The sequence below is a fragment of the Myiozetetes cayanensis genome, unplaced genomic scaffold, assembly GCF_022539395.1.
Source record: "Myiozetetes cayanensis isolate MyiCay16 unplaced genomic scaffold, myiCay2020 scf9, whole genome shotgun sequence".
Classification (NCBI taxonomy): Eukaryota; Metazoa; Chordata; class Aves; order Passeriformes; family Tyrannidae; genus Myiozetetes; species Myiozetetes cayanensis.
Window position 1 is genome coordinate 19,223,300 of NW_026088185.1, and position 8,580 is coordinate 19,231,879.

Sequence of the window (8,580 nt, forward strand, 5' to 3'; positions counted from 1 at the left end):
CACAGGGCTCCAAAGGAACCACTAAGATGGTTTAATAACAACTTCATTGAGAATTTATTTGTCAAAAACATATGTGCAATGCTGTCTTTTTATATGCTTGAAACACCAAGTTATAAAAAAGATCCAGCGAACATCAACCAAGAGGAATGATTTTTCCTGGACTCTTGTTGCTAAAAGTTTTCTTATTTGTAAGAAAGACTGTATTCTATGAATTAATGCTTAGTGTTGAAAAGGTAAAATTGGCTTCATTGCTTAGTGATTATTTTGTGGGATTTTCCCCATTGCATTTTACACCTAAAGAAAGAAAGAGGTGCTGGTAATTTTGACTCAGCTGCTTACTTTTCTCATGTGTAAGGGAGAATCCTGGTGTGATTAAGATTCTTCCTGCTTTGTAGAGTGAGGCTGATTGTAAAATGACTGCATCACAGACAGACAGATAGCCATCCTCAAGGAATGGTATTCAAGGCTACAAAATTTCTAAATCAGCTTAGTGAACTCAACAAGAAGTACTTGCAAAGACATGCAGCTTTTAAGTTTATAGTCTGCATACCATGGTCCAACTATATGAACATTCTATCAAACAGGTATTTTTAGCATAACTAATTTTATTCTACATATAAATGTAGAGCTGAAGTAATTTTTTTAGAAAAGATTCCAAACCAATAATGCCTTTGCCTCTTTTGACCTAGAAATGAGAGTTCCTAAAAGCATGTAGTGTTGAGATAAGGAAAAAAAAAATTAGGTACTAGTGGGTTTGTGGTTTTATATAATTTATGTACAATCACAGAATGGGTAAGATTAGAATGGGCCACAGTGGGTCAGCTGGTCCAACCTCACTGCTCAAGCAGCATTATCCTAGAGCACATGGCACCAGATTGTGTCCAGACAGTTCTTGAATATTTTCAGTGACGAAGACTCCACAACCTCTCTGGGCAATCTGTTCCAGTGCATGGTCACCTGCATAGGAAAAAAAATCTTCCTCATATTCAGGTGGAAGTTCAGTGCATCTGTTTCTGCCTATTGTCTCTTGTCCTACTGGTTGGCATCACTGAGAAGAGCCTGGATCCATCCTCTTGACCCCGACCCTTCAGATACTTACTGGCATTGCTGAGGTCCCTTCTCACTTGCCTCTCTTGAGGCAGAACAAGCCCAACCCTCTCAGTCTTTCCTCATGAGTGAGGTGCTCCAGTCCCCCAGTCATATTCGTAGTCCTCCACTGGACCCACTCCAGGAGCTCTGTGTCTCTCTTGTACTGAGGAGCCCAGAACTGTACACAGCACTCCTGGTGAGGCCTCACCAGGGCTGAGTAGAGGGACAGGATCACCTCCCTCGACCTGCTGGCAATGCTTTTCCCAATGCACTGCAGGATACCACTGGCTGCCTTGGCCACAAGGGCACGCTGCTGGCTCATAGACAGCTTGTTTTCCACCAGGACCCCCAGGTATTTCTGCTTTCCAGCAGGTTGGCCCCCAGCCTGTCGTGGTACCTGGGGTTATTCCTCCCCAGGTGTGAGACCCTGCATTTGCCCTTGTTGAATTTCAGACAGTTCTTGTCTGCCCATCTCTCCAGCCTGTCAGCATCCTTTTGAAGGGATGTACTCTGGGGTACTCTGAGTGTATCAGCCTCTCCTCCCAGCTTGGTGTCATCAGTAAACTTCCTAAGGAGGTGTCTACCCCTTCATCCAAATAATTGATGAATAAATTAAACAATCCTGGGCCCAGTACTGAAATTTCAGGGGACACCACTAGTAACAGGCCTCCAACTAGAGCCTGTGATCCCTCTGGGATCTGCTGTTCAGTGAGTTCTCAATGCACCTCACTGTACGCTCAGCACGTCCACACTTCCTGAGTTTGCCTATGAGGATATTGTGAGAGGCAGTGCTGAGAGCCTTGCTGAAGGCTTTTGACACTGTTGCTGAAGGCCTTGCAATCCACCTCTGAAGTCAGTGGCAGTTTTGTCTCTGACTTCAAAAGAAAATTATCAGACTGACAGAAAAGGCAGGTGGCTGAGCTTATTATTTGCTTGCTGACTGGCATCAGGTTGTAGCTATTTTGCTTTAACTAGTGTACATTTAAACTTCACAAACTGGAAAGAAAACAGAGGAGAAGGCTATTTTAACTGCTTAGATGTACCATTTAACAAATTTTTATAAAACTGATCGGAACAAATCAAGTACATCAATGAATAACTTTCTGGAAATAAAATTTTGGTGGAGGGCACTCTTTTGCCAAATGCAGAAGAGTTGTACTGTTTCATTCATTTCCCAGCTAATGGTAGATATTGTTGAGGCATGTGGTCTTCATTCCAGAGTAACCAAATTCAGGTATCATACTATATGCTGATCAGCGCTGCTGCAAAACACTGTTTGTGCTAGTGCTGCCTTCTTACACTCTGGCTTTTGTTACAGTGCTGAGGACTCCTTTCCTTCTGCACAGTGAAGAGGGCCAGGCTGTAATTGGGAACTTTACAAACATAAACTGTACATTGGAAACTACTTTTTGTTAGCAAGCCCACTTCATAAAAGACCAGAATAAATACAGCTGCAAAAGCTCTCTGGTGGATGAAGCTTCTCTGGTGGATGAAGTCCATATCAAGACAGCTAAATTAAATAGGAGTATTCTGAACCAAGCAAATTAAGGTAGTTGAATAATATCAATTAGCATTGGCAGACTTTCCTTAAAAAAAAAAAAAACCCACAAAAAAATCTCTAAAGTTTCAGTCAATACAATGACTTTTTCTTGGAAAGGATACTCTGTAGAGGAAAAAAATGGTACAACTTCATTTTAATCATAATCTTTTAACTAACATTCTCATCACTGTCATTATTTGCTATTGTTTATCAATAAAAGAGGCTTTCATTTACTAAAACCCCAAGTAATTAATCCTCAGGAAGAAAATGCTGCTTCTAGAAATAAGAACTCGTCCCAGAAACAAACAAGTGAAATAATACAAACCACAATGCACTCATTTCTAATGGTGCATTGAGGATATCAGCAGAGGATGAAGATGCAGCTGGCTTGGGCCTGAACTGTTGGTGGAGGGGAGTAGGAAAGGGAGTTAAAGGAACACAGTTTAAAGTAAGGAAAATGCTATCTTTCTTTATCCTGTTGCACCTTCCAGTGGATTTGATCACCAAGTACAACTTATTTTTGTTCTGCCCTCGGGGGCAGATGGGGGATGGAGAGAAATACTCTGACATTATTCCAGCTGAACCCACATCGCTTTGATGAGGTCAGCGCTCTCCAGTCTCGCCACAACAAGTTCAGGTTCTTCAGTCTATTTCTTTGGGGCTCAGTTTGTGCTGCTCATGAAATCTCGTGGCTGTAGCTCAAAGCAGAAAAGCTGCAGCCCTTACAAAAAGATCTGGGATGGGTTATACCCTGCTGCCTCACTTATGGAACAAGATTTTCCTGCACCATAACAAGCTTTTTCAGGAAACAATAAGAGAAGGCAGGCAGCGTCCTGTAGCTACACAGTTTCAAACACACAAAACCTCTTCACATTAGCTGTGGTTAAGCAGATTGAGACAGACAAACTGAACTGAATTCCAAAATACACCACCCCCCAGTTTGCCTGTCTTTAAATAAATGCCACTTTCTTAAAGGACATTAAATCTGTGTTATATTTTTCAAGTCCAGTAGAGGACAGCCTGGGAGGGAGGTTGTTGGATGACAGGGGCACGATGGGGGCAGTTCATCCTGAAACTGTTTTTTTAATGAATGAAATGCTGTGTAGTTTCTACCTAGAGTTTTCACTGAAAGGCAAAATAAACATGCTCTGGCATGTTATTTTGGGTCATATGCTGTGCCTTCCTGCCACAGGGATGTTTAGATTCCGTTTGAAGTCAGTCCACAGGTACAGTCACAATAAAACTTCCGTAATCCTCTGCTTGTTTCAGTATGTGTGCAACATTTTCCTTGTGCCATAACAGCATGTTTGATGTATTTATTTCACTACAATAATATTTCATAAGTCAGTCTGAAAGCAGAGGGTCCAAACAAAGTCTTGGGATTAAATCTTCAACACACATCTTGTAAGATTTATACTCTGCAGTATATTGACTCAGGCTCTGTAGGATTGTAAAATGTAGAAAAATCCCACTTCATAAATACAAATGTTTTGTCAGCATCTATACACTTAAGTTTTAATGACTTTGAAAATTAAAGAAAATATAGGTATGCTTTATTGTTTTCCCTTTGGTAACTTTAGTCTATTATATTGAACTGTGTTTCACCAAACTTATTACATGACATAGAACAAACTGAGAAGGAATTAAGAATCATAACACTGAGCACTAAACTAAGTACAAACATCTGCAAGGATGGACTGATCTAATAACAGTGTGGATAGTCACCATGTGAGGGAGCACTTAGTGTCAATTTGTCAACTCCTTTTAACTGCACTTGGCAATAGCAATTTTCTCCTTTTATTTTTATTCTACCAATCAGTAACTGCAAAAAGACCAGCAGTTAATGCTTTGCAGGTGTTCTTTTGTAACAAGATAATATTAATTAGGTATTTAAACCCCTAATTTCTGTGTATTTCCTCTTCTTTCTGCATCAACAATTACTTAATGCTTTTCTTTTGCAGACTTTTTACTCCATTCTAAGCCATTTTTTCTTTCTCACTGGACTGCCTCTGTCTTGTGTATATGGTCATTTTCCTCACTCACTTATTATTCAAACTCAGTGTTCACTATATTTAAGCCATGAAAATATATATCTTTTTACTGCAGTATTATTTTAGATGGCTAATGTGTTTATTAGTGCACTCTCAGACTTATGATTTCATGCTGACTTGACTGCAAAATTGTCCTGGGGACCAAAAGAAACCAGGAAAGTGTATAGAGGCAGAGGCTGTTTCAAATAGGAATTAAGAGGGTGCTAAAATACGCTTTAAAAATCACTCACCCAGAAGTATTGAAGATAGTTTTCATGTTTACCACAGTATTCTCAGCATGTCATTCAGTAAAACAGCATGGAGCAAGGCAAATACAAGCAAGGATTTCACCAATACCAATTGGATGTGAAACAACACTGCCAGGTTTTCAGCTTTAGGATGGAAAAAAGTACCAGCCATAAAGAGTGCATATTACCAAGGAGATAAATAGATTTGTGTTTTTAAAAACCTCCTATTTCATTATTTGTCTACCTCAACATTTGCTGTTAATTCTCCAAGAGAATTAAAAGAGAAGAAGAGTGACTGAAAGGTCCCTCAGAAAGGCTCCCAGCAGCAGAACTCTGTTGTCACTAGCTTCAGAGGAGCAGGAAGCAGCTCCAGCAGAAGCCTGAGCTCTGATGGTAACTCTGATTGACTCAGGGATCAGGTGAAGCAGATATGAAGGGAACTGCACCTGACAATGGATTATTTAAGGATGATTTATGGTCTGCCTGGTGGAAGTAGAGATCGGTGGTTTGTTCACAGCACACCTCTTACCTTAAGGGATACTTCATATGCTATTTCCCAATCTAGTAGCTAAAAGCAATAGAAAAATATCTTACTGAGCTGTGACTTGTGAATGAGATTTGCTAGTAGAGAAACCACTGATTGCCCCTTTTAGGTTTGGCCATGTCATAATATTGGCTTAGAGACACAGTAACATGACAGGAGAGCTTGTATGTTAGTAGAAACTGGGGCCCAAAGGTTGCTGGAGAGACAAAAAATAAAATAATGAAAAAAAATCTTCTACCATCTCCACCTCTCTTCATGCCAAGACTACACAGGCCCCACTGACAGTATGTCTGTATTACCTTTATGGAAGTACTGTAACTGGAAATCAGATCCACCTTTGATTAGCAGTCAATTGTTCCCCTGTCATTTCAGAAATGATAACATGTTTCAGGCGAGTACCATGGCATTTTCCAGCAATTTTTTAATAGCAAGTTCTGGTTTCTTCTTAACTTGTCTGTCGCAGTTGTCACATATGAGGATTGCTATTAAGAAAAAGATTCTTTAACAATCTTTGCCTTTTCAAGGCAACCATTAAAGGCCTTAAAAAAAAGTATGCATAATTTGAATATATTTTGGTGGTTTTACAAGTAGGACAAACACATCTCTGTAGGTGGCTCAAATGACATACCTATCACATGCCACTAGTCTTCCCCTCGTGCAGTAACTGATAACATGCCAAAGACAACTGTCTAGCAGCTTTGATTTCTGAGTTTGCTATTTTTCTAAGCTTAATATTCCAAATCCTTAAATCCTATGACCTTCTACTTTTAATGTCATTCTGTCTTAAACAGATGACTCTAATCAGCTGCTTCTCAGCACTGTTCTAATCCTATCAATTTTGCATATTAAGTCACTAGATGTATGTCCTTCTATAGACTTACTATAGGACTGTCAGATGGTGACTCTTAAGAGATTCTTTTGTCACCATGACTCACGGCCTTATTTCCTAGCACATTGGTTCTTACCTTCTCTGTCATTTCATTTAACTGTAGATTTCTAGCTCTCCTTGATAGCAGAGCTTGGTAAAGGAACATTTTACTGGTTTTAAGACCCCTCCTTAACAAATGAGCTACATTTTTATGCTCAACAAATGAGCATACATGAGCAAGGAGGTGCACAAAGGAGTGTAATGTTATAAATATCTCAGCTGGTGGGACAAGATTTCTAAACCAAAACACAGTTTAATCTTCCTGCAACTCTGAACAGCAGCATAAGCACCCTGATACTTTTGAAGTTTTTCTCGTGTCTCAGGGAAGCCCTGCTGCCTCCCTTAACCTTAATTTCTACACTTTTAAAATAGCAGTATTAGTATACAGCACTTCTCGTCTTCAGGGATACACTGTGTTCCTCTGTACTTCGAGACCAAATCTTAAGTAATTTCACAGAGAAAAAAAAGAATACTGTAATGAACTTCTTTGCAAACCTGAATTCTGAATTACCTCACAGCATTCACCACAGCTATCCAACACTGTCTCTGAAGTCTCTCAGAGCCTCTGCTAGTCATCCCTTTCCTTCTGATAGCCTTGAGTTGTGTGGCTGGTAGCCACATCAGGACTTGAGCAGTTTCAAATATCCTCCTTGTCAGCTAAGCACATGAATCTGCAGCTCTCCTCATTTGCCTGGCTCCAGTGACAGCAATGTAGCTCTGAAATTGTAGCTCAGAAGCAAAAGATGTGAAAATTTATGGCAATCCACAGAAGCAGGAAACAAGAGGGATAACATTAAAGCAATTACTTCTGCTCCCTATTAAAAGATTTTGGTCCTATCCTGATCCATACCTCTGTGTTTGCAAACAAGCCCATGAGTCCTTTCATCCTCAGCTTCTGCTCCATGCACAAGAGGACATCCTCCATAGTCCCACACTGTACTTGTGTCCTGCATCTGGTACTTATGGCCTAGCAGGCAGCAATGAACAAAATTTAGCGTGGAAGGGCTGACACTGAGTGAAAAAGAGGCGATATAATGCATATTCAGAAATGTGCAAGGAAAACAAATGCACAAGAAGTAGGAGATGGAGAGGTGGCTGGTTACATGCCTTGGCATTTTCTGCATAACTAGAAATCTATTGCACATATGCAGGATGGTTGTACCCTGTTCCCAGTACCTCCCTGCTTATCAAACCTGGTCAGGCAGGCCTTGCAAGTCTGAAGTCAGATCTGAAAGAATCAAGAAAGCATAAGTTATCTGTCCTAATTGCTTGAACAACACAGATCCAGGACTGTAGATAAAGGATTAATAAAAAGAGGAAAGGCACTCCACTGGTGAATTTATATTAATTACAGGAAAAGGAGCTAAGGATACAATTTTCAGGTCATTGCATCTCTGCTATTCCCTCGGCTGTAGGGACTTAATCCTCATCTATCTTGACTGCACATTGTGTGAGTTAATTGGCATTTCTGCATAAACTATATTATATGAAATGTGCTAGTAAATTTTAAGAGTTCTTAAAAAGTATTAACTGCTTAGAAAATTAGTAATATATGGATAACTTAGTTCTGAAAGTCATACTACATTTAAACATTCATTTTAAATCACTTCGAATTTCAGCAATAAACGCCTACAAATCACCCTTTCTGAGAATCAGCAAAAAGACAGGCCAGGAGCTTAGAAATATTAGCAGTTGAAGGAAAAAAATAATTGCCTCGCCACGCCATTATGCTTCAGGGTCCTAGACTGGGATTTACTCAGAGAAAAATCCGTGTAATGCTCCTTTTGAATTCTTTGTCTTCTGCTGCCATAATGTGGAGAAGAGCAGGCTGTGGCTCACCTGGCAGTTGGGTGGGACACAAACGATGTCGTGTTTGACTTCTACCCACAGCAGGGGTGGCCCTGGTGGAGCACCCGCCCTTGGTGGGGGGCAGCCCCAGCTGCCGTGTCCTCCCACCCTCACGGGGCTCCCAAGGGGCTGCCTTGTTGCCTCCCACGCTAAGGGCAGGTAGCCCAGCTGAGGAAAGGTGCAGGGGGTCCACTCACTTTTGCAGCTGATGACGAATGAGGAATGCAGCAATTAAACATAAACAAGTAGAGTCACACCCTTCCAAAGAAAACTGCAGACTGCAATGCCACCTGTGTGAACATGGCAGGAGGGAAACATGCCACAGGGATGAGCAACAGCTGCAGATCACATGC